Source organism: Hyperolius riggenbachi, chromosome 2, assembly GCF_040937935.1.
Source record: "Hyperolius riggenbachi isolate aHypRig1 chromosome 2, aHypRig1.pri, whole genome shotgun sequence".
Lineage (NCBI taxonomy): Eukaryota > Metazoa > Chordata > Amphibia > Anura > Hyperoliidae > Hyperolius > Hyperolius riggenbachi.
The window spans coordinates 154,777,741-154,792,083 of record NC_090647.1 but is presented as its reverse complement, the minus strand read 5'-3'; the positions used below and the strand labels follow the sequence as shown (position 1 = coordinate 154,792,083).

At 60.7% G+C, this 14,343-nt stretch overlaps 36 non-coding genes and 35 pseudogenes across 36 annotated transcripts; all 71 read right to left on the bottom strand.

Moving 5' to 3' along the window:
* Positions 1-53: 53 nt before the first annotated feature.
* On the bottom strand, positions 54-172 carry LOC137555613 (5S ribosomal RNA). The gene has a single exon (XR_011028289.1). It is a non-coding gene; the product is annotated as a 5S ribosomal RNA (ribosomal RNA).
* Positions 173-255: 83 nt separating this feature from the next.
* Positions 256-374, bottom strand: LOC137555611 (5S ribosomal RNA). The gene has a single exon (XR_011028287.1). It is a non-coding gene; the product is annotated as a 5S ribosomal RNA (ribosomal RNA).
* Positions 375-457: 83 nt separating this feature from the next.
* On the bottom strand, positions 458-576 carry LOC137555610 (5S ribosomal RNA). The gene has a single exon (XR_011028286.1). It is a non-coding gene; the product is annotated as a 5S ribosomal RNA (ribosomal RNA).
* An 83-nt stretch (positions 577-659) lies between these two features.
* Positions 660-778, bottom strand: LOC137558754 (5S ribosomal RNA; annotated as a pseudogene).
* An 83-nt stretch (positions 779-861) lies between these two features.
* On the bottom strand, positions 862-980 carry LOC137555609 (5S ribosomal RNA). The gene has a single exon (XR_011028285.1). It is a non-coding gene; the product is annotated as a 5S ribosomal RNA (ribosomal RNA).
* An 83-nt stretch (positions 981-1,063) lies between these two features.
* LOC137555608 (5S ribosomal RNA) lies at positions 1,064-1,182 on the bottom strand. The gene has a single exon (XR_011028284.1). It is a non-coding gene; the product is annotated as a 5S ribosomal RNA (ribosomal RNA).
* An 83-nt stretch (positions 1,183-1,265) lies between these two features.
* LOC137557878 (5S ribosomal RNA) lies at positions 1,266-1,384 on the bottom strand (annotated as a pseudogene).
* Positions 1,385-1,467: 83 nt separating this feature from the next.
* Positions 1,468-1,586, bottom strand: LOC137555607 (5S ribosomal RNA). The gene has a single exon (XR_011028283.1). It is a non-coding gene; the product is annotated as a 5S ribosomal RNA (ribosomal RNA).
* Positions 1,587-1,669: 83 nt separating this feature from the next.
* Positions 1,670-1,788, bottom strand: LOC137558886 (5S ribosomal RNA; annotated as a pseudogene).
* Positions 1,789-1,871: 83 nt separating this feature from the next.
* On the bottom strand, positions 1,872-1,990 carry LOC137558221 (5S ribosomal RNA; annotated as a pseudogene).
* Positions 1,991-2,073: 83 nt separating this feature from the next.
* On the bottom strand, positions 2,074-2,192 carry LOC137555606 (5S ribosomal RNA). The gene has a single exon (XR_011028282.1). It is a non-coding gene; the product is annotated as a 5S ribosomal RNA (ribosomal RNA).
* Positions 2,193-2,275: 83 nt separating this feature from the next.
* LOC137549402 (5S ribosomal RNA) lies at positions 2,276-2,394 on the bottom strand (annotated as a pseudogene).
* Positions 2,395-2,477: 83 nt separating this feature from the next.
* On the bottom strand, positions 2,478-2,596 carry LOC137557586 (5S ribosomal RNA; annotated as a pseudogene).
* An 83-nt stretch (positions 2,597-2,679) lies between these two features.
* On the bottom strand, positions 2,680-2,798 carry LOC137559156 (5S ribosomal RNA; annotated as a pseudogene).
* An 83-nt stretch (positions 2,799-2,881) lies between these two features.
* LOC137556923 (5S ribosomal RNA) lies at positions 2,882-3,000 on the bottom strand (annotated as a pseudogene).
* An 83-nt stretch (positions 3,001-3,083) lies between these two features.
* Positions 3,084-3,202, bottom strand: LOC137558668 (5S ribosomal RNA; annotated as a pseudogene).
* Positions 3,203-3,285: 83 nt separating this feature from the next.
* LOC137555605 (5S ribosomal RNA) lies at positions 3,286-3,404 on the bottom strand. Its single transcript, XR_011028281.1, has one exon. It is a non-coding gene; the product is annotated as a 5S ribosomal RNA (ribosomal RNA).
* Positions 3,405-3,487: 83 nt separating this feature from the next.
* Positions 3,488-3,606, bottom strand: LOC137555604 (5S ribosomal RNA). The gene has a single exon (XR_011028280.1). It is a non-coding gene; the product is annotated as a 5S ribosomal RNA (ribosomal RNA).
* An 83-nt stretch (positions 3,607-3,689) lies between these two features.
* Positions 3,690-3,808, bottom strand: LOC137555603 (5S ribosomal RNA). The gene has a single exon (XR_011028279.1). It is a non-coding gene; the product is annotated as a 5S ribosomal RNA (ribosomal RNA).
* Positions 3,809-3,891: 83 nt separating this feature from the next.
* On the bottom strand, positions 3,892-4,010 carry LOC137557386 (5S ribosomal RNA; annotated as a pseudogene).
* Positions 4,011-4,094: 84 nt separating this feature from the next.
* Positions 4,095-4,213, bottom strand: LOC137555602 (5S ribosomal RNA). The gene has a single exon (XR_011028278.1). It is a non-coding gene; the product is annotated as a 5S ribosomal RNA (ribosomal RNA).
* An 83-nt stretch (positions 4,214-4,296) lies between these two features.
* Positions 4,297-4,415, bottom strand: LOC137555600 (5S ribosomal RNA). The gene has a single exon (XR_011028276.1). It is a non-coding gene; the product is annotated as a 5S ribosomal RNA (ribosomal RNA).
* Positions 4,416-4,498: 83 nt separating this feature from the next.
* Positions 4,499-4,617, bottom strand: LOC137558752 (5S ribosomal RNA; annotated as a pseudogene).
* An 84-nt stretch (positions 4,618-4,701) lies between these two features.
* LOC137559493 (5S ribosomal RNA) lies at positions 4,702-4,820 on the bottom strand. Its single transcript, XR_011029803.1, has one exon. It is a non-coding gene; the product is annotated as a 5S ribosomal RNA (ribosomal RNA).
* Positions 4,821-4,903: 83 nt separating this feature from the next.
* Positions 4,904-5,022, bottom strand: LOC137555599 (5S ribosomal RNA). Its single transcript, XR_011028275.1, has one exon. It is a non-coding gene; the product is annotated as a 5S ribosomal RNA (ribosomal RNA).
* An 83-nt stretch (positions 5,023-5,105) lies between these two features.
* Positions 5,106-5,224, bottom strand: LOC137557876 (5S ribosomal RNA; annotated as a pseudogene).
* Positions 5,225-5,307: 83 nt separating this feature from the next.
* Positions 5,308-5,426, bottom strand: LOC137555598 (5S ribosomal RNA). The gene has a single exon (XR_011028274.1). It is a non-coding gene; the product is annotated as a 5S ribosomal RNA (ribosomal RNA).
* Positions 5,427-5,509: 83 nt separating this feature from the next.
* Positions 5,510-5,628, bottom strand: LOC137556922 (5S ribosomal RNA; annotated as a pseudogene).
* Positions 5,629-5,711: 83 nt separating this feature from the next.
* LOC137555597 (5S ribosomal RNA) lies at positions 5,712-5,830 on the bottom strand. The gene has a single exon (XR_011028273.1). It is a non-coding gene; the product is annotated as a 5S ribosomal RNA (ribosomal RNA).
* An 83-nt stretch (positions 5,831-5,913) lies between these two features.
* On the bottom strand, positions 5,914-6,032 carry LOC137557737 (5S ribosomal RNA; annotated as a pseudogene).
* Positions 6,033-6,115: 83 nt separating this feature from the next.
* LOC137552451 (5S ribosomal RNA) lies at positions 6,116-6,234 on the bottom strand (annotated as a pseudogene).
* An 83-nt stretch (positions 6,235-6,317) lies between these two features.
* LOC137557739 (5S ribosomal RNA) lies at positions 6,318-6,436 on the bottom strand. Its single transcript, XR_011029614.1, has one exon. It is a non-coding gene; the product is annotated as a 5S ribosomal RNA (ribosomal RNA).
* An 82-nt stretch (positions 6,437-6,518) lies between these two features.
* On the bottom strand, positions 6,519-6,637 carry LOC137557547 (5S ribosomal RNA; annotated as a pseudogene).
* Positions 6,638-6,720: 83 nt separating this feature from the next.
* On the bottom strand, positions 6,721-6,839 carry LOC137555596 (5S ribosomal RNA). Its single transcript, XR_011028272.1, has one exon. It is a non-coding gene; the product is annotated as a 5S ribosomal RNA (ribosomal RNA).
* Positions 6,840-6,922: 83 nt separating this feature from the next.
* LOC137555595 (5S ribosomal RNA) lies at positions 6,923-7,041 on the bottom strand. The gene has a single exon (XR_011028271.1). It is a non-coding gene; the product is annotated as a 5S ribosomal RNA (ribosomal RNA).
* An 83-nt stretch (positions 7,042-7,124) lies between these two features.
* On the bottom strand, positions 7,125-7,243 carry LOC137555594 (5S ribosomal RNA). The gene has a single exon (XR_011028270.1). It is a non-coding gene; the product is annotated as a 5S ribosomal RNA (ribosomal RNA).
* Positions 7,244-7,326: 83 nt separating this feature from the next.
* Positions 7,327-7,445, bottom strand: LOC137555593 (5S ribosomal RNA). Its single transcript, XR_011028269.1, has one exon. It is a non-coding gene; the product is annotated as a 5S ribosomal RNA (ribosomal RNA).
* An 83-nt stretch (positions 7,446-7,528) lies between these two features.
* LOC137558952 (5S ribosomal RNA) lies at positions 7,529-7,647 on the bottom strand (annotated as a pseudogene).
* Positions 7,648-7,730: 83 nt separating this feature from the next.
* Positions 7,731-7,848, bottom strand: LOC137552629 (5S ribosomal RNA; annotated as a pseudogene).
* An 84-nt stretch (positions 7,849-7,932) lies between these two features.
* On the bottom strand, positions 7,933-8,051 carry LOC137555592 (5S ribosomal RNA). The gene has a single exon (XR_011028268.1). It is a non-coding gene; the product is annotated as a 5S ribosomal RNA (ribosomal RNA).
* Positions 8,052-8,134: 83 nt separating this feature from the next.
* LOC137555591 (5S ribosomal RNA) lies at positions 8,135-8,253 on the bottom strand. Its single transcript, XR_011028267.1, has one exon. It is a non-coding gene; the product is annotated as a 5S ribosomal RNA (ribosomal RNA).
* Positions 8,254-8,335: 82 nt separating this feature from the next.
* LOC137550027 (5S ribosomal RNA) lies at positions 8,336-8,455 on the bottom strand (annotated as a pseudogene).
* Positions 8,456-8,538: 83 nt separating this feature from the next.
* Positions 8,539-8,657, bottom strand: LOC137558835 (5S ribosomal RNA; annotated as a pseudogene).
* Positions 8,658-8,740: 83 nt separating this feature from the next.
* LOC137557803 (5S ribosomal RNA) lies at positions 8,741-8,859 on the bottom strand (annotated as a pseudogene).
* An 82-nt stretch (positions 8,860-8,941) lies between these two features.
* LOC137555589 (5S ribosomal RNA) lies at positions 8,942-9,060 on the bottom strand. The gene has a single exon (XR_011028265.1). It is a non-coding gene; the product is annotated as a 5S ribosomal RNA (ribosomal RNA).
* Positions 9,061-9,142: 82 nt separating this feature from the next.
* On the bottom strand, positions 9,143-9,261 carry LOC137555588 (5S ribosomal RNA). The gene has a single exon (XR_011028264.1). It is a non-coding gene; the product is annotated as a 5S ribosomal RNA (ribosomal RNA).
* An 82-nt stretch (positions 9,262-9,343) lies between these two features.
* LOC137555587 (5S ribosomal RNA) lies at positions 9,344-9,462 on the bottom strand. Its single transcript, XR_011028263.1, has one exon. It is a non-coding gene; the product is annotated as a 5S ribosomal RNA (ribosomal RNA).
* An 83-nt stretch (positions 9,463-9,545) lies between these two features.
* Positions 9,546-9,664, bottom strand: LOC137547858 (5S ribosomal RNA; annotated as a pseudogene).
* An 83-nt stretch (positions 9,665-9,747) lies between these two features.
* On the bottom strand, positions 9,748-9,866 carry LOC137558913 (5S ribosomal RNA; annotated as a pseudogene).
* Positions 9,867-9,949: 83 nt separating this feature from the next.
* LOC137550907 (5S ribosomal RNA) lies at positions 9,950-10,067 on the bottom strand (annotated as a pseudogene).
* Positions 10,068-10,149: 82 nt separating this feature from the next.
* Positions 10,150-10,268, bottom strand: LOC137555586 (5S ribosomal RNA). Its single transcript, XR_011028262.1, has one exon. It is a non-coding gene; the product is annotated as a 5S ribosomal RNA (ribosomal RNA).
* Positions 10,269-10,351: 83 nt separating this feature from the next.
* LOC137555585 (5S ribosomal RNA) lies at positions 10,352-10,470 on the bottom strand. The gene has a single exon (XR_011028261.1). It is a non-coding gene; the product is annotated as a 5S ribosomal RNA (ribosomal RNA).
* An 83-nt stretch (positions 10,471-10,553) lies between these two features.
* LOC137555584 (5S ribosomal RNA) lies at positions 10,554-10,672 on the bottom strand. The gene has a single exon (XR_011028260.1). It is a non-coding gene; the product is annotated as a 5S ribosomal RNA (ribosomal RNA).
* An 83-nt stretch (positions 10,673-10,755) lies between these two features.
* LOC137555583 (5S ribosomal RNA) lies at positions 10,756-10,874 on the bottom strand. The gene has a single exon (XR_011028259.1). It is a non-coding gene; the product is annotated as a 5S ribosomal RNA (ribosomal RNA).
* An 83-nt stretch (positions 10,875-10,957) lies between these two features.
* On the bottom strand, positions 10,958-11,076 carry LOC137555582 (5S ribosomal RNA). Its single transcript, XR_011028258.1, has one exon. It is a non-coding gene; the product is annotated as a 5S ribosomal RNA (ribosomal RNA).
* Positions 11,077-11,160: 84 nt separating this feature from the next.
* On the bottom strand, positions 11,161-11,279 carry LOC137549512 (5S ribosomal RNA; annotated as a pseudogene).
* Positions 11,280-11,362: 83 nt separating this feature from the next.
* LOC137555580 (5S ribosomal RNA) lies at positions 11,363-11,481 on the bottom strand. Its single transcript, XR_011028257.1, has one exon. It is a non-coding gene; the product is annotated as a 5S ribosomal RNA (ribosomal RNA).
* Positions 11,482-11,563: 82 nt separating this feature from the next.
* Positions 11,564-11,682, bottom strand: LOC137555579 (5S ribosomal RNA). Its single transcript, XR_011028256.1, has one exon. It is a non-coding gene; the product is annotated as a 5S ribosomal RNA (ribosomal RNA).
* An 83-nt stretch (positions 11,683-11,765) lies between these two features.
* On the bottom strand, positions 11,766-11,884 carry LOC137558071 (5S ribosomal RNA; annotated as a pseudogene).
* Positions 11,885-11,966: 82 nt separating this feature from the next.
* LOC137555577 (5S ribosomal RNA) lies at positions 11,967-12,085 on the bottom strand. Its single transcript, XR_011028254.1, has one exon. It is a non-coding gene; the product is annotated as a 5S ribosomal RNA (ribosomal RNA).
* Positions 12,086-12,168: 83 nt separating this feature from the next.
* LOC137555576 (5S ribosomal RNA) lies at positions 12,169-12,287 on the bottom strand. The gene has a single exon (XR_011028253.1). It is a non-coding gene; the product is annotated as a 5S ribosomal RNA (ribosomal RNA).
* Positions 12,288-12,370: 83 nt separating this feature from the next.
* LOC137549978 (5S ribosomal RNA) lies at positions 12,371-12,490 on the bottom strand (annotated as a pseudogene).
* An 83-nt stretch (positions 12,491-12,573) lies between these two features.
* Positions 12,574-12,692, bottom strand: LOC137557385 (5S ribosomal RNA; annotated as a pseudogene).
* Positions 12,693-12,775: 83 nt separating this feature from the next.
* Positions 12,776-12,894, bottom strand: LOC137558457 (5S ribosomal RNA; annotated as a pseudogene).
* An 83-nt stretch (positions 12,895-12,977) lies between these two features.
* On the bottom strand, positions 12,978-13,096 carry LOC137548804 (5S ribosomal RNA; annotated as a pseudogene).
* An 84-nt stretch (positions 13,097-13,180) lies between these two features.
* LOC137558206 (5S ribosomal RNA) lies at positions 13,181-13,299 on the bottom strand (annotated as a pseudogene).
* An 83-nt stretch (positions 13,300-13,382) lies between these two features.
* On the bottom strand, positions 13,383-13,501 carry LOC137557383 (5S ribosomal RNA; annotated as a pseudogene).
* An 83-nt stretch (positions 13,502-13,584) lies between these two features.
* LOC137555575 (5S ribosomal RNA) lies at positions 13,585-13,703 on the bottom strand. Its single transcript, XR_011028252.1, has one exon. It is a non-coding gene; the product is annotated as a 5S ribosomal RNA (ribosomal RNA).
* Positions 13,704-13,787: 84 nt separating this feature from the next.
* Positions 13,788-13,905, bottom strand: LOC137553690 (5S ribosomal RNA; annotated as a pseudogene).
* Positions 13,906-13,988: 83 nt separating this feature from the next.
* Positions 13,989-14,107, bottom strand: LOC137557381 (5S ribosomal RNA; annotated as a pseudogene).
* Positions 14,108-14,190: 83 nt separating this feature from the next.
* LOC137558907 (5S ribosomal RNA) lies at positions 14,191-14,308 on the bottom strand (annotated as a pseudogene).
* Positions 14,309-14,343: the final 35 nt, after the last annotated feature.

The following is a 14,343-nucleotide window of genomic DNA, read 5'->3' as shown; positions in this document are numbered from 1 at the left end:
AGGTGAGGCTTCCCACGCGTGCTCATAGCCATTGGGCCTCAAACCCAAAAAAACGCCTGCAGCACCTGGGGTTCACAGCCGGTCTCCCATGCAGCTACTAACCAGGCCTGAAGCCGCTTAGCTTCCGCGATCTGACGAGAGCGGGCGCTTTCGGCTTAGTGTGGCCGCAGGCAAACTCCAAGGCGCCGTTTCGGCGCCTTGAAGGTGAGGCTTCCCACGCGTGCTCATAGCCATTGGGCCTCAAACCCAAAAAAACGCCTGCAGCACCTGGGGTTCACAGCCGGTCTCCCATGCAGCTACTAACCAGGCCTGAAGCCGCTTAGCTTCCGCGATCTGACGAGAGCGGGCGCTTTCGGCTTAGTGTGGCCGCAGGCAAGCTCCAAGGCGCCGTTTCGGCGCCTTGAAGGTGAGGCTTCCCACGCGTGCTCATAGCCATTGGGCCTCAAACCCAAAAAAACGCCTGCAGCACCTGGGGTTCACAGCCGGTCTCCCATGCAGCTACTAACCAGGCCTGAAGCCGCTTAGCTTCCGCGATCTGACGAGAGCGGGCGCTTTCGGCTTAGTGTGGCCGCAGGCAAACTCCAAGGCGCCGTTCCGGCGCCTTGAAGGTGAGGCTTCCCACGCGTGCTCATAGCCATTGGGCCTCAAACCCAAAAAAACGCCTGCAGCACCTGGGGTTCACAGCCGGTCTCCCATGCAGCTACTAACCAGGCCTGAAGCCGCTTAGCTTCCGCGATCTGACGAGAGCGGGCGCTTTCGGCTTAGTGTGGCCCCAGGCAATCTCCAAGGCGCCGTTTCGGCGCCTTGAAGGTGAGGCTTCCCACGCGTGCTCATAGCCATTGGGCCTCAAACCCAAAAAAACGCCTGCAGCACCTGGGGTTCACAGCCGGTCTCCCATGCAGCTACTAACCAGGCCTGAAGCCGCTTAGCTTCCGCGATCTGACGAGAGCGGGCGCTTTCGGCTTAGTGTGGCCGCAGGCAAACTCCAAGGCGCCGTTTCGGCGCCTTGAAGGTGAGGCTTCCCACGCGTGCTCATAGCCATTGGGCCTCAAACCCAAAAAAACGCCTGCAGCACCTGGGGTTCACAGCCGGTCTCCCATGCAGCTACTAACCAGGCCTGAAGCCGCTTAGCTTCCGCGATCTGACGAGAGCGGGCGCTTTCGGCTTAGTGTGGCCGCAGGCAAACTCCAAGGCGCCGTTTCGGCGCCTTGAAGGTGAGGCTTCCCACGCGTGCTCATAGCCATTGGGCCTCAAACCCAAAAAAACGCCTGCAGCACCTGGGGTTCACAGCCGGTCTCCCATGCAGCTACTAACCAGGCCTGAAGCCGCTTAGCTTCCGCGATCTGACGAGAGCGGGCGCTTTCGGCTTAGTGTGGCCGCAGGAAAACTCCAAGGCGCCGTTCCGGCGCCTTGAAGGTGAGGCTTCCCACGCGTGCTCATAGCCATTGGGCCTCAAACCCAAAAAAACGCCTGCAGCACCTGGGGTTCACAGCCGGTCTCCCATGCAGCTACTAACCAGGCCTGAAGCCGCTTAGCTTCCGCGATCTGACGAGAGCGGGCGCTTTCGGCTTAGTGTGGCCGCAGGCAAACTCCAAGGCGCCGTTTCGGCGCCTTGAAGGTGAGGCTTCCCACGCGTGCTCATAGCCATTGGGCCTCAAACCCAAAAAAACACCTGCAGCACCTGGGGTTCACAGCCGGTCTCCCATGCAGCTACTAACCAGGCCTGAAGCCGCTTAGCTTCCGCGATCTGACGAGAGCGGGCGCTTTCGGCTTAGTGTGGCCGCAGACAAACTCCAAGGCGCCATTCCGGCGCCTTGAAGGTGAGGCTTCCCACGCGTGCTCATAGCCATTGGGCCTCAAACCCAAAAAAACGCCTGCAGCACCTGGGGTTCACAGCCGGTCTCCCATGCAGCTACTAACCAGGCCTGAAGCCGCTTAGCTTCCGCGATCTGACGAGAGCGGGCGCTTTCGGCTTAATGTGGCCGCAGGCAAACTCCAAGGCGCCGTTTCGGTGCCTTGAAGGTGAGGCTTCCCACGCGTGCTCATAGCCATTGGGCCTCAAACCCCAAAAAACGCCTGCAGCACCTGGGGTTCACAGCCGGTCTCCCATGCAGCTACTAACCAGGCCTGAAGCCGCTTAGCTTCCGCGATCTGACGAGAGCGGGCGCTTTCGGCTTAGTGTGGCCGCAGGCAAACTCCAAGGCGCCGTTTCGGCGCCTTGAAGGTGAGGCTTCCCACGCGTGCTCATAGCCATTGGGCCTCAAACCCAAAAAAACGCCTGCAGCACCTGGGGTTCACAGCCGGTCTCCCATGCAGCTACTAACCAGGCCTGAAGTCGCTTAGCTTCCGCGATCTGACGAGAGCGGGCGCTTTCGGCTTAGTGTGGCCGCGGGCAAACTCCAAAGCGCCGTTTCGGCGCCTTGAAGGTGAGGCTTCCCACGCGTGCTCATAGCCATTGGGCCTCAAACCCAAAAAAACGCCTGCAGCACCTGGGGTTCACAGCCGGTCTCCCATGCAACTACTAACCAGGCCTGAAGCCGCTTAGCTTCCGCGATCTGACGAGAGCGGGCGCTTTCGGCTTAGTGTGGCCGCAGGGAAACTCCAAGGCGCCGTTTCGGCGCCTTGAAGGTGAGGCTTCCCACGCGTGCTCATAGCCATTGGGCCTCAAACCCAAAAAAACGCCTGCAGCACCTGGGGTTCACAGCCGGTCTCCCATGCAGCTACTAACCAGGCCTGAAGCCGCTTAGCTTCCGCGATCTGACGAGAGCGGGCGCTTTCGGCTTAGTGTGGCCGCAGGGAAACTCCAAGGCGCCGTTTCGGCGCCTTGAAGGTGAGGCTTCCCACGCGTGCTCATAGCCATTGGGCCTCAAACCCAAAAAAACGCCTGCAGCACCTGGGGTTCACAGCCGGTCTCCCATGCAGCTACTAACCAGGCCTGAAGCCGCTTAGCTTCCGCGATCTGACGAGAGCGGGCGCTTTCGGCTTAGTGTGGCCGCAGACAAACTCCAAGGCGCCGTTTCGGCGCCTTGAAGGTGAGGCTTCCCACGCGTGCTCATAGCCATTGGGCCTCAAACCCAAAAAAACGCCTGCAGCACCTGGGGTTCACAGCCGGTCTCCCATGCAGCTACTAACCAGGCCTGAAGCCGCTTAGCTTCCACGATCTGACGAGAGCGGGCGCTTTCGGCTTAGTGTGGCCGCAGGCAAACTCCAAGGCGCCGTTTCGGCGCCTTGAAGGTGAGGCTTCCCACGCGTGCTCATAGCCATTGGGCCTCAAACCCAAAAAAACGCCTGCAGCACCTGGGGTTCACAGCCGGTCTCCCATGCAGCTACTAACCAGGCCTGAAGCCGCTTAGCTTCCGCGATCTGACGAGAGCGGGCGCTTTCGGCTTAGTGTGGCCGCAGGCAAACTCCAAGGCGCCGTTTCGGCGCCTTGAAGGTGAGGCTTCCCACGCGTGCTCATAGCCATTGGGCCTCAAACCCAAAAAAACGCCTGCAGCACCTGGGGTTCACAGCCGGTCTCCCATGCAGCTACTAACCAGGCCTGAAGCCGCTTAGCTTCCGCGATCTGACGAGAGCGGGCGCTTTCGGCTTAGTGTGGCCGCAGGCAAACTCCAAGGCGCCGTTCCGGCGCCTTGAAGGTGAGGCTTCCCACGCGTGCTCATAGCCATTGGGCCTCAAACCCAAAAAAACGCCTGCAGCACCTGGGGTTCACAGCCGGTCTCCCATGCAGCTACTAACCAGGCCTGAAGCCGCTTAGCTTCCGCGATCTGACGAGAGCGGGCGCTTTCGGCTTAGTGTGGCCGCAGGCAAACTCCAAGGCGCCGTTTCGGCGCCTTGAAGGTGAGGCTTCCCACGCGTGCTCATAGCCATTGGGCCTCAAACCCAAAAAAACACCTGCAGCACCTGGGGTTCACAGCCGGTCTCCCATGCAGCTACTAACCAGGCCTGAAGCCGCTTAGCTTCCGCGATCTGACGAGAGCGGGCGCTTTCGGCTTAGTGTGGCCGCAGGCAAACTCCAAGGCGCCGTTTCGGCGCCTTGAAGGTGAGGCTTCCCACGCGTGCTCATAGCCATTGGGCCTCAAACCCAAAAAAAACGCCTGCAGCACCTGGGGTTCACAGCCGGTCTCCCATGCAGCTACTAACCAGGCCTGAAGCCGCTTAGCTTCCGCGATCTGACGAGAGCGGGCGCTTTCGGCTTAGTGTGGCCGCAGGCAAACTCCAAGGCGCCGTTTTGGCGCCTTGAAGGTGAGGCTTCCCACGCGTGCTCATAGCCATTGGGCCTCAAACCCAAAAAAACGCCTGCAGCACCTGGGGTTCACAGCCGGTCTCCCATGCAGCTACTAACCAGGCCTGAAGCCGCTTAGCTTCCGCGATCTGACGAGAGCGGGCGCTTTCGGCTTAGTGTGGCCGCAGGCAAACTCCAAGGCGCCGTTCCGGCGCCTTGAAGGTGAGGCTTCCCACGCGTGCTCATAGCCATTGGGCCTCAAACCCAAAAAAACGCCTGCAGCACCTGGGGTTCACAGCCGGTCTCCCATGCAGCTACTAACCAGGCCTGAAGCCGCTTAGCTTCCGCGATCTGACGAGAGCGGGCGCTTTCGGCTTAGTGTGGCCCCAGGCAAACTCCAAGGCGCCGTTTCGGCGCCTTGAAGGTGAGGCTTCCCACGCGTGCTCAAAGCCATTGGGCCTCAAACCCAAAAAAAACGCCTGCAGCACCTGGGGTTCACAGCCGGTCTCCCATGCAGCTACTAACCAGGCCTGAAGCCGCTTAGCTTCCGCGATCTGACGAGAGCGGGTGCTTTCGGCTTAGTGTGGCCGCAGGCAAACTCCAAGGCGCCGTTTCGGCGCCTTGAAGGTGAGGCTTCCCACGCGTGCTCATAGCCATTGGGCCTCAAACCCAAAAAAACGCCTGCAGCACCTGGGGTTCACAGCCGGTCTCCCATGCAGCTACTAACCAGGCCTGAAGCCGCTTAGCTTCCGCGATCTGACGAGAGCGGGCGCTTTCGGCTTAGTGTGGCCGCAGGCAAACTCCAAGGCGCCGTTTCGGCGCCTTGAAGGTGAGGCTTCCCACGCGTGCTCATAGCCATTGGGCCTCAAACCCAAAAAAACGCCTGCAGCACCTGGGGTTCACAGCCGGTCTCCCATGCAGCTACTAACCAGGCCTGAAGCCGCTTAGCTTCCGCGATCTGACGAGAGCGGGCGCTTTCGGCTTAGTGTGGCCGCAGGAAAACTCCAAGGCGCCGTTCCGGCGCCTTGAAGGTGAGGCTTCCCACGCGTGCTCATAGCCATTGGGCCTCAAACCCAAAAAAACGCCTGCAGCACCTGGGGTTCACAGCCGGTCTCCCATGCAGCTACTAACCAGGCCTGAAGCCGCTTAGCTTCCGCGATCTGACGAGAGCGGGCGCTTTCGGCTTAGTGTGGCCGCAGGCAAACTCCAAGGCGCCGTTTCGGCGCCTTGAAGGTGAGGCTTCCCACGCGTGCTCATAGCCATTGGGCCTCAAACCCAAAAAAACGCCTGCAGCACCTGGGGTTCACAGCCGGTCTCCCATGCAGCTACTAACCAGGCCTGAAGCCGCTTAGCTTCCGCGATCTGACGAGAGCGGGCGCTTTCGGCTTAGTGTGGCCGCAGACAAACTCCAAGGCGCCGTTCCGGCGCCTTGAAGGTGAGGCTTCCCACGCGTGCTCATAGCCATTGGGCCTCAAACCCAAAAAAACGCCTGCAGCACCTGGGGTTCACAGCCGGTCTCCCATGCAGCTACTAACCAGGCCTGAAGCCGCTTAGCTTCCGCGATCTGACGAGAGCGGGCGCTTTCGGCTTAGTGTGGCCGCAGGCAAACTCCAAGGCGCCGTTTCGGTGCCTTGAAGGTGAGGCTTCCCACGCGTGCTCATAGCCATTGGGCCTCAAACCCCAAAAAACGCCTGCAGCACCTGGGGTTCACAGCCGGTCTCCCATGCAGCTACTAACCAGGCCTGAAGCCGCTTAGCTTCCGCGATCTGACGAGAGCGGGCGCTTTCGGCTTAGCGTGGCCGCAGGCAAACTCCAAGGCGCCGTTTCGGCGCCTTGAAGGTGAGGCTTCCCACGCGTGCTCATAGCCATTGGGCCTCAAACCCAAAAAAACGCCTGCAGCACATGGGGTTCACAGCCGGTCTCCCATGCAGCTACTAACCAGGCCTGAAGTCGCTTAGCTTCCGCGATCTGACGAGAGCGGGCGCTTTCGGCTTAGTGTGGCCGCGGGCAAACTCCAAAGCGCCGTTTCGGCGCCTTGAAGGTGAGGCTTCCCACGCGTGCTCATAGCCATTGGGCCTCAAACCCAAAAAAACGCCTGCAGCACCTGGGGTTCACAGCCGGTCTCCCATGCAACTACTAACCAGGCCTGAAGCCGCTTAGCTTCCGCGATCTGACGAGAGCGGGCGCTTTCGGCTTAGTGTGGCCGCAGGCAAACTCCAAGGCGCCGTTTCGGCGCCTTGAAGGTGAGGCTTCCCACGCGTGCTCATAGCCATTGGCCTCAAACCCAAAAAAACGCCTGCAGCACCTGGGGTTCACAGCCGGTCTCCCATGCAGCTACTAACCAGGCCTGAAGCCGCTTAGCTTCCGCGATCTGACGAGAGCGGGCACTTTCGGCTTAGTGTGGCCGCAGGCAAACTCCAAGGCGCCGTTTCGGCGCCTTGAAGGTGAGGCTTCCCACGCGTGCTCATAGCCATTGGGCCTCAAACCCAAAAAAACGCCTGCAGCACCTGGGGTTCACAGCCGGTCTCCCATGCAGCTACTAACCAGGCCTGAAGCCGCTTAGCTTCCGCGATCTGACGAGAGCGGGCGCTTTCGGCTTAGTGTGGCCGCAGGCAAACTCCAAGGCGCCGTTTCGGCGCCTTGAAGGTGAGGCTTCCCACGCGTGCTCATAGCCATTGGGCCTCAAACCCAAAAAAACGCCTGCAGCACCTGGGGTTCACAGCCGGTCTCCCATGCAGCTACTAACCAGGCCTGAAGCCGCTTAGCTTCCGCGATCTGACGAGAGCGGGCGCTTTCGGCTTAGTGTGGCCGCAGGCAAACTCCAAGGCGCCGTTTCGGCGCCTTGAAGGTGAGGCTTCCCACGCGTGCTCATAGCCATTGGGCCTCAAACCCAAAAAAACGCCTGCAGCACCTGGGGTTCACAGCCGGTCTCCCATGCAGCTACTAACCAGGCCTGAAGCCGCTTAGCTTCCGCGATCTGACGAGAGCGGGCGCTTTCGGCTTAGTGTGGCCGCAGGCAAACTCCAAGGCGCCGTTTCGGCGCCTTGAAGGTGAGGCTTCCCACGCGTGCTCATAGCCATTGGGCCTCAAACCCAAAAAAACGCCTGCAGCACCTGGGGTTCACAGCCGGTCTCCCATGCAGCTACTAACCAGGCCTGAAGCCGCTTAGCTTCCGCGATCTGACGAGAGCGGGCGCTTTCGGCTTAGTGTGGCCGCAGGCAAACTCCAAGGCGCCGTTTCGGCGCCTTGAAGGTGAGGCTTCCCACGCGTGCTCATAGCCATTGGGCCTCAAACCCAAAAAAACGCCTGCAGCACCTGGGGTTCACAGCCGGTCTCCCATGCAGCTACTAACCAGGCCTGAAGCCGCTTAGCTTCCGCGATCTGACGAGAGCGGGCGCTTTTGGCTTAGTGTGGCCGCAGGCAAACTCCAAGGCGCCGTTTCGGCGCCTTGAAGGTGAGGCTTCCCACGCGTGCTCATAGCCATTGGGCCTCAAACCCAAAAAAACGCCTGCAGCACCTGGGGTTTACAGCCGGTCTCCCATGCAGCTACTAACCAGGCCTGAAGCCGCTTAGCTCCGCGATCTGACGAGAGCGGGCGCTTTCGGCTTAGTGTGGCCGCAGGAAAACTCCAAGGCGCCGAAACGGCGCCTTGAAGGTGAGGCTTCCCACGCGTGCTCATAGCCATTGGGCCTCAAACCCAAAAAACACGCCTGCAGCACCTGGGGTTCACAGCCGGTCTCCCATGCAGCTACTAACCAGGCCTGAAGCCGCTTAGCTTCCGCGATCTGACGAGAGCGGGCGCTTTCGGCTTAGTGTGGCCGCAGGCAAACTCCAAGGCGCCGTTTCGGCGCCTTGAAGGTGAGGCTTCCCACGCGTGCTCATAGCCATTGGGCCTCAAACCCAAAAAAACGCCTGCAGCACCTGGGGTTCACAGCCGGTCTCCCATGCAGCTACTAACCAGGCCTGAAGCCGCTTAGCTTCCGCGATCTGACGAGAGCGGGCGCTTTCGGCTTAGTGTGGCCGCAGGCAAACTCCAAGGCCCGTTTCGGCGCCTTGAAGGTGAGGCTTCCCACGCGTGCTCATAGCCATTGGGCCTCAAACCCAAAAAAACGCCTGCAGCACCTGGGGTTCACAGCCGGTCTCGCCATGCAGCTACTAACCAGGCCTGAAGCCGCTTAGCTTCCGCGATCTGACGAGAGCGGGCGCTTTCGGCTTAGTGTGGCCGCAGGCAAACTCCAAGGCGCCGTTTCGGCGCCTTGAAGGTGAGGCTTCCCACGCGTGCTCATAGCCATTGGGCCTCAAACCCAAAAAAACGCCTGCAGCACCTGGGGTTCACAGCCGGTCTCCCATGCAGCTACTAACCAGGCCTGAAGCCGCTTAGCTTCCGCAATCTGACGAGAGCGGGCGCTTTCGGCTTAGTGTGGCCGCAGGCAAACTCCAAGGCGCCGTTCCGGCGCCTTGAAGGTGAGGCTTCCCACGCGTGCTCACAGCCATTGGGCCTCAAACCCAAAAAAACGCCTGCAGCACCTGGGGTTCACAGCCGGTCTCCCATGCAGCTACTAACCAGGCCTGAAGCCGCTTAGCTTCCGCGATCTGACGAGAGCAGGCGCTTTCGGCTTAGTGTGGCCGCAGGCAAACTCCAAGGCGCCGTTTCGGCGCCTTGAAGGTGAGGCTTCCACGCGTGCTCATAGCCATTGGGCCTCAAACCCAAAAAAACGCCTGCAGCACCTGGGGTTCACAGCCGGTCTCCCATGCAGCTACTAACCAGGCCTGAAGCCGCTTAGCTTCCGCGATCTGACGAGAGCGGGCGCTTTCGGCTTAGTGTGGCCGCAGGCAAACTCCAAGGCGCCGTTTCGGCGCCTTGAAGGTGAGGCTTCCCACGCGTGCTCATAGCCATTGGGCCTCAAACCAAAAAAACGCCTGCAGCACCTGGGGTTCACAGCCGGTCTCCCATGCAGCTACTAACCAGGCCTGAAGCCGCTTAGCTTCCGCGATCTGACGAGAGCGGGCGCTTTCGGCTTAGTGTGGCCGCAGGCAAACTCCAAGGCGCCGTTCGGCGCCTTGAAGGTGAGGCTTCCCACGCGTGCTCATAGCCATTGGGCCTCAAACCCAAAAAAACGCCTGCAGCACCTGGGGTTCACAGCCGGTCTCCCATGCAGCTACTAACCAGGCCTGAAGCCGCTTAGCTTCCGCGATCTGACGAGAGCGGGCGCTTTCGGCTTAGTGTGGCCGCAGGCAAACTCCAAGGCGCCGTTTCGGCGCCTTGAAGGTGAGGCTTCCCACGCGTGCTCATAGCCATTGGGCCTCAAACCCAAAAAAACGCCTGCAGCACCTGGGGTTCACAGCCGGTCTCCCATGCAGCTACTAACCAGGCCTGAAGCCGCTTAGCTTCCGCGATCTGACGAGAGCCGGCGCTTTCGGCTTAGTGTGGCCGCAGGCAAACTCCAAGGCGCCGTTTCGGCGCCTTGAAGGTGAGGCTTTCCACGCGTGCTCATAGCCATTGGGCCTCAAACCCAAAAAAATGCCTGCAGCACCTAGGGTTCACAGCCGGTCTCCCAAGCAGCTACTAACCAGGCCTGAAGCCGCTTAGCTTCCGCGATCTGACGAGAGCGGGCGCTTTCGGCTTAGTGTGGCCGCAGGCAAACTCCAAGGCGCCGTTTCGGCGCCTTGAAGGTGAGGCTTCCCACGCGTGCTCATAGCCATTGGGCCTCAAATCCAAAAAAACGCCTGCAGCACCTGGGGTTCACAGCCGGTCTCCCATGCAGCTACTAACCAGGCTGAAGCCGCTTAGCTTCCGCGATCTGACGAGAGCGGGCGCTTTCGGCTTAGTGTGGCCGCAGGCAAACTCCAAGGCGCCGTTCGGCGCCTTGAAGGTGAGGCTTCCCACGCGTGCTCATAGCCATTGGGCCTCAAACCCAAAAAAACGCCTGCAGCACCTGGGGTTCACAGCCGGTCTCCCATGCAGCTACTAACCAGGCCTGAAGCCGCTTAGCTTCCGCGATCTGACGAGAGCGGGCGCTTTCGGCTTAGTGTGGCCGCAGGCAAACTCCAAGGCGCCGTTTCGGCGCCTTGAAGGTGAGGCTTCCCACGCGTGCTCATAGCCATTGGGCCTCAAACCCAAAAAAACGCCTGCAGCACCTGGGGTTCACAGCCGGTCTCCCATGCAGCTACTAACCAGGCCTGAAGCCGCTTAGCTTCCGCGATCTGACGAGAGCGGGCGCTTTCGGCTTAGTGTGGCCGCAGGCAAACTCCAAGGCGCCGTTTCGGCGCCTTGAAGGTGAGGCTTCCCACGCGTGCTCATAGCCATTGGGCCTCAAACCCAAAAAAACGCCTGCAGCACCTGGGGTTCACAGCCGGTCTCCCATGCAGCTACTAACCAGGCCTGAAGCCGCTTAGCTTCCGCGATCTGACGAGAGCGGGCGCTTTCGGCTTAGTGTGGCCGCAGGCAAACTCCAAGGCGCCGTTTCGGCGCCTTGAAGGTGAGGCTTCCCACGCGTGCTCATAGCCATTGGGCCTCAAACCCAAAAAAACGCCTGCAGCACCTGGGGTTCACAGCCGGTCTCCCATGCAGCTACTAACCAGGCCTGAAGCCGCTTAGCTTCCGCGATCTGACGAGAGCGGGCGCTTTCGGCTTAGTGTGGCCGCAGGCAAACTCCAAGGCGCCGTTTCGGCGCCTTGAAGGTGAGGCTTCCCACGCGTGCTCATAGCCATTGGGCCTCAAACCCAAAAAAACGCCTGCAGCACCTGGGGTTCACAGCCGGTCTCCCATGCAGCTACTAACCAGGCCTGAAGCCGCTTAGCTTCCGCGATCTGACGAGAGCGGGCGCTTTCGGCTTAGTGTGGCCGCAGGCAAACTCCAAGGCGCCGTTTCGGCGCCTTGAAGGTGAGGCTTCCCACGCGTGCTCATAGCCATTGGGCCTCAAACCCAAAAAAAACGGCTGCAGCACCTGGGGCTCACAGCCGGTCTCCCATGCAGCTACTAACCAGGCCTGAAGCCGCTTAGCTTCCGCGATCTGACGAGAGCGGGCGCTTTCAGCTTAGTGTGGCCGCAGGCAAACTCCAAGGCGCCGTTCCGGCGCCTTGAAGGTGAGGCTTCCCACGCGTGCTCATAGCCATTGGCCTCAAACCCAAAAAAACCGCCTGCAGCACCTGGGGTTCACAGCCGGTCTCCCATGCAGCTACTAACCAGGCCTGAAGCCGCTTAGCTTCCGCGATCTGACGAGAGCGGGCGCTTTCGGCTTAGTGTGGCCGCAGGCAAACTCCAAGGCGCCGTTTCGGCGCCTTGAAGGTGAGGCTTCCCACGCGTGCTCATAGCCATTGGGCCTCAACCCAAAAAAACGCCTGCAGCACCTGGGGTTCACAGCCGGTCTCCCATGCAGCTACTAACCAGGCCTGAAGCCGCTTAGCTTCCGCGATCTGACGAGAGCGGGCGCTTTCGGCTTAGTGTGGCCGCAGGCAAACTCCAAGGCGCCGTTTCGGCGCCTTGAAGGTGAGGCTTCCCACGCGTGCTCATAGCCATTGGGCCTCAAACCCAAAAAAACGCCTGCAGCACCTGGGGTTCACAGCCGGTCTCCCATGCAGCTACTAACCAGGCCTGAAGCCACTTAGCTTCCGCGATCTGACGAGAGCGGGCGCTTTCGGCTTAGTGTGGCCGCAGGCAAACTCCAAGGCGCCGTTTCGGCGCCTTGAAGGTGAGGCTTCCCACGCGTGCTCATAGCCATTGGGCCTCAACCCAAAAAAACGCCTGCAGCACCTGGGGTTCACAGCCGGTCTCCCATGCAGCTACTAACCAGGCCTGAAGCCGCTTAGCTTCCGCGATCTGACGAGAGCGGGCGCTTTCGGCTTAGTGTGGCCGCAGGCAAACTCCAAGGCGCCGTTTCGGCGCCTTGAAGGTGAGGCTTCCCACGCGTGCTCATAGCCATTGGGCCTCAAACCCAAAAAAACGCCTGCAGCACCTGGGGTTCACAGCCGGTCTCCCATGCAGCTACTAACCAGGCCTGAAGCCGCTTAGCTTCCGCGATCTGACGAGAGCGGGCGCTTTCGGCTTAGTGTGGCCGCAGGCAAACTCCAAGGCGCCGTTTCGGCGCCTTGAAGGTGAGGCTTCCCACGCGTGCTCATAGCCATTGGGCCTCAAACCCAAAAAAACGCCTGCAGCACCTGGGGTTCACAGCCGGTCTCCCATGCAGCTACTAACCAGGCCTGAAGCCGCTTAGCTTCCGGCGATCTGACGAGAGCGGGCGCTTTCGGCTTAGTGTGGCCGCAGGCAAACTCCAAGGCGCCGAAACGGCGCCTTGAAGGTGAGGCTTCCCACGCGTGCTCATAGCCATTGGGCCTCAAACTCAAAAAAACACCTGCAGCACCTGGGGTTCACAGCCGGTCTCCCATGCAGCTACTAACCAGGCCTGAAGCCGCTTAGCTTCCGCGATCTGACGAGAGCGGGCGCTTTCGGCTTAGTGTGGCCGCAGGCAAACTCCAAGGCGCCGTTTCGGCGCCTTGAAGGTGAGGCTTCCCACGCGTGCTCATAGCCATTGGGCCTCAAACCCAAAAAAACGCATGCAGCACCTGGGGTTCACAGCCGGTCTCCCATGCAGCTACTAACCAGGCCTGAAGCCGCTTAGCTTCCGCGATCTGACGAGAGCGGGCGCTTTCGGCTTAGTGTGGCCGCAGGCAAACTCCAAGGCGCCGTTTCGGCGCCTTGAAGGTGAGGCTTCCCACGCATGCTCATAGCCATTGGGCCTCAAACCCAAAAAAACGCCTGCAGCACCTGGGGTTCACAGCCGGTCTCCCATGCAGCTACTAACCAGGCCTGAAGCCGCTTAGCTTCCGCGATCTGACGAGTGCGGGCGCTTTCGGATTAGTGTGGCCGCAGGCAAACTCCAAGGCGCCGTTTCGGCGCCTTGAAGGTGAGGCTTCCCACGCGTGCTCATAGCCATTGGGCCTCAAACCCAAAAAAAACGCCTGCAGCACCTGGGGTTCACAGCCGGTCTCCCATGCAGCTACTAACCAGGCCTGAAGCCGCTTAGCTTCCGCGATCTGACGAAAGCGGGCGCTTTCGGCTTAGTGTGGCCGCAGGCAAACTCCAAGGCGCCGTTTCGGCGCCTTGAAGGTGAGGCTTCCACGCGTGCTCATAGCCATTGGGCCTCAAACCCAAAAAAAACACCTGCAGCACCTGGGGTTCACAGCCGGTCTCCCATGCAGCTACTAACCAGGCCTGAAGCCGCTTAGCTTCCGCGATCTGACGAGAGCGGGCGCTTTCGGCTTAGTGTGGCCGCAGGCAAACTCCAAGGCGCCGTTTCGGCGCCTTGAAGGTGAGGCTTCCCACGCGTGCTCATAGCCATTGGGCCTCAAACCCAAAAAAACGCCTGCAGCACCTGGGGTTCACAGCCGGTCTCCCATGCAGCTACTAACCAGGCCTGAAGCCGCTTAGCTTCCGCGATCTGACGAGAGCGGGCGCTTTCGGCTTAGTGTGGCCGCAGGCAAACTCCAAGGCGCCGTTTCGGCGCCTTGAAGGTGAGGCTTCCCACGCGTGCTCATAGCCATTGGGCCTCAAACCCAAAAAAAACGCCTGCAGCACCTGGGGTTCACAGCCGGTCTCCATGCAGCTATTAACCAGGCCTGAAGCCGCTTAGCTTCGGCGATCTGACGAGAGCGGGCGCTTTCGGCTTAGTGTGGCCGCAGGCAAACTCCAAGGCGCCGAAACGGCGCCTTGAAGGTGAGGCTTCCCACGCGTGCTCATAGCCATTGGGCCTCAAACTCAAAAAAACACCTGCAGCACCTGGGGTTCACAGCCGGTCTCCCATGCAGCTACTAACCAGGCCTGAAGCCGCTTAGCTTCCGCGATCTGACGAGAGCGGGCGCTTTCGGCTTAGTGTGGCCGCAGGCAAACTCCAAGGCGCCGTTTCGGCGCCTTGAAGGTGAGGCTTCCCACGCGTGCTCATAGCCATTGGGCCTCAAACCCAAAAAAACGCATGCAGCACCTGGGTTCACAGCCGGTCTCCCATGCAGCTACTAACCAGGCCTGAAGCCGCTTAGCTTCCGCGATCTGACGAGAGCGGGCGCTTTCGGCTTAGTGTGGCCGCAGGCAAACTCCAAGGCGCCGTTTCGGCGCCTTGAAGGTG